At 41.6% G+C, this 3573-nt stretch overlaps 1 pseudogene; it reads right to left on the bottom strand.

Moving 5' to 3' along the window:
• Positions 1 to 44: 44 nt before the first annotated feature.
• LOC128488266 (uncharacterized) lies at positions 45 to 147 on the bottom strand (annotated as a pseudogene).
• Positions 148 to 3573: the final 3426 nt, after the last annotated feature.

Here is a 3573-nt window from a genome sequence, read left to right as displayed (position 1 = left end):
TAAAGCAAGCAATCTTTTTGATCTATCGTTAACAACAGCAAAGAAGCCCCGCAAATACCAGGCATCAAAAAATTGATTAGTTGTTCCTCCCCACGGAAAATCTTTAGTAAAAGGCGAAAGATTTATTCGGTCTGAAGAGAAACCAGAGTCCATGAGACTCTCAAACCATAGATCATCAGAACAGGCATCTGTCTCAAAAAGAACGTCCTCGTAAAGCCTTTATTTCAGACTTCAAAAAAGATCAAAACCCAGAGTTCTCCATCAGAGTAATACTTACATCATGTCACAGCCCCATCTCCTCCATCCGATCTTTGCCCATGCACCACAATCTCAGTCCCAGAATTCGAAGATCCGGCATCCGAACCTCCAAATCAACACCGGCCTCACTCCCCTCAGACTTAACCAGGGAAGACGCGCTACTTCCCACCTCCATCTTACCTCCTGTAAACCGGACCCCCACTGTATCTCCAGCTGCCATCATCTCCAACCGAGACTTTAACGCCTTCAGAACCACCTTCGTCAAATCCATGGCTTCAAACACAATCCGCTATCGCCTTCCCGCTGCCAGAAGCAGCCGAGGTTGGACTCCCAGTAACAGCAGTGGCCTTAAGATGCACAAAGCACCAATGCCAAAAGCTCACTCATATCTGCTCCATAGCACCGCCAACTCAGACGCTGCACTTGATCTAAACCAAAAGGCTGAGAACAACCCAAACATCCCATAATGCTCACTTAATCTTAATAGAAACCAGAGTATCCCCAAACCTACCGCAGTGCAACGGCCCGGCCACAGGCAGCGCTCCTCGAGGTTAAGGTGTGTTTAATTAATCCCACCCAGCTCTTGCCTGATCATTGGAACCTTTAACACATGCAAAACACAATTGCAAAGGGATTGGAACTATTTAATATTGGGCTGTTTTAAAGTCTTATTAACCCCTTAAGGACAATAGGGGTTTTTACTCCTAGTATATTGCGGGACAATGGCTATTTTAACATTTTTCGGTGTTCCTGTTTAGCTGTGATTTTCTTCTTTCTCATTTCGTGCTCCCACACATATTATATATTGTTTTTTTCAGGACAAACAGGGCTTTCTTTAGATACCATTAATTTTATCATATCATCTAATTTACTATAAAAAAAATGATAAAATATGGGGATTTTTTGTTAAAAAATTACTTTTTCTCACTTTTTAAACAGAAAACTTTTACTCATCTGCAAAAACTAATGAAAAAACCTACTAAATAGATTCTACTATTTGTCCTGAGTTTAGAAATACCCAATGTTTTTATGTTTTTTTGCTTTTTTCTGCACGTTATGGGGCAATAAATACAGGTAGCGTTTTGCTATTTCAAAACCTTTTTTTCCAAATCTGGTAATTCTTCCCCCCATGTGCTATTTCGGGTATCTTTGAAGCCGGCCAATGCAATTTACCCCATCAAGTCATATATTTTTAAAAACTAGACACCCCAAGGTATTTCACATGCTGGTAATTTAACCCTTTCCATGCACTAATTTTACCACTACCCTTTGTGAAACTTTATGGTAGTAATTCTTTTTGTATTTTTTTCACACATGTTGTACTTCAGGTATACGGGCATTGTCGTACGGGCATTGTCGTTAACCCGTTGCACGGCAACCCCGTACATGTACGGGGATTGTCGTTAAGGGGTTAAACTAACAATAAGGCGGGGCGTTTCTCAGTGCATCATGGGTATTCAAATGAGGCGGCAGCTCAGACAAACCTTCCAGCAGTCTTAGTGACTGGGGCGCGAGGTTGCTTCTTTGAAACAATGTTGTTTGCGTTAAGAAAAGAAAAGCTGAAGATTGTAACTCCCCCACCGCTTACCTACGGGGGTCCGCAACTTCCCCTTCTGCTGCAGCCACCAGAAGTTCCTGGCACACATTCTTTGGGCTGTGTTACAAGGTTAGGGGTAAGGCTTCGGGATGGAATCTGATTACTACTCTTTTTTCCAATCGTGGCGTGCTGAACCCATCGGCTTCACAAATACCAAGTTGCCTGATGCTGTTTCCTTTGAAAGCAAATATATCTTTTCCACAAATCCAATCTTTCTAATTAAACCACCTTTCCAAAGTTAGCGGTTAGAAACGTTTAAGCATGGAAAGGTTTGGTGATAGAGCTTGGGTTAGGGGCGGGTTAAGCTCATGGCTTTGAAGAGGCCCAGTTACAGTTAGCGTCGGAGTACTGTTAATGGTTTACGGTTGACAGTTTAGGGTTAGGTAAGGCTTAGAATCCTTCCCCATTGTGGCGTGTTTAGCCCATCCTTTTCACAAACACCAAAAAAGCCTGATTTCCTTCAATTTCTTTTTGTCTTCAGCAGCATCGCCAGCGCCAACATTTTGCACCTAAGATTATAAAAAGTACCTAACAAAATTGTTTTGGTTTTAAAACTGCGGTGGGAAGAAAACGCACGAAATACCGCACAGTTCATCATACAGCCTTGTGACGAACGAGCAAGAGGCTCACTAACGGCAGCGCACGGACGATCAGACTTCCCAGGACTTCATTTTGATGAGATTTTAACCAAATGCCTGCATATGCACTTTGTGCATGAAAAAACTGTGAGTGCATTCCTATTGGTAGATATCGTTTTACCGGAAGATACTGCACCATTTTAGTTTGTCTTTTAGATTTCCATTGAAGAACATGAAAGCCTTTTTACTGTCCATATCGATGGGTTGGATTTGCCTCTTTCACTTGTGAGTGCAATATATCACTTGGCCACTACAATTGAACATACCGTCTACACTATATTGTATTGTTTTTTTCCCCTATATATGCACCTGCGCCCCATACATTTCTGGCTCGCTTGTATTCTTACACTTTGAGGAGAGTGTCGTTTGGGCAGCTGCGGTCCATACTAGGAAAGTATTATTACATACAATTTATCTACTATTTATCACATTTCACCTAAGTAGCACGTCATTTTGGTTTTTTTTCTCACGGTGCCCCTAAATTAACCCTAAATACCCCATCAACCATAACTGCCCCTAAATTAACCCTAAATACCCCATTAACCATAACTGCCCCTAAATTAACCCTAAAGACCTCATTAACCATAACTGCCCCTCAATTAACCCTAAATACCCCATTAACCATAACTGTCCCTAAATTAACCCTGAAGACCCCATTAACCATAACTGCCCCTAAATTAACCCTAAATACCCCATTAACCATAACTGCCCCTAAATTAACCCTAAAGACCCCATTAACCATAACTGCCCCTAAATTAACCCTAAATACCCCATTAACCATAACTGCCCCTAAATTAACCCTTAATACCCCATCAACCATAACTGCCCCTAAATTAACCCTAAATACCCCATTAACCACAACTGCCCCTAAATTAACCCTAAAGACCTCATTAACCATAACTGCCCCTCAATTAACCCTAAATACCCCATTAACCATAACTGTCCCTAAATTAACCCTGAAGACCCCATTAACCATAACTGCCCCTAAATGAACCCTAAAGACCCCATTAACCATAACTGCCCCTAAATTAACCCTGAACACCCCATTAACCATAACTGTCCCTAAATTAACCCTAAACA

Source organism: Spea bombifrons, chromosome 3, assembly GCF_027358695.1.
Source record: "Spea bombifrons isolate aSpeBom1 chromosome 3, aSpeBom1.2.pri, whole genome shotgun sequence".
Taxonomy (NCBI): Eukaryota; Metazoa; Chordata; class Amphibia; order Anura; family Pelobatidae; genus Spea; species Spea bombifrons.
This window is presented reverse-complemented; position numbering and strand designations above follow the sequence as displayed.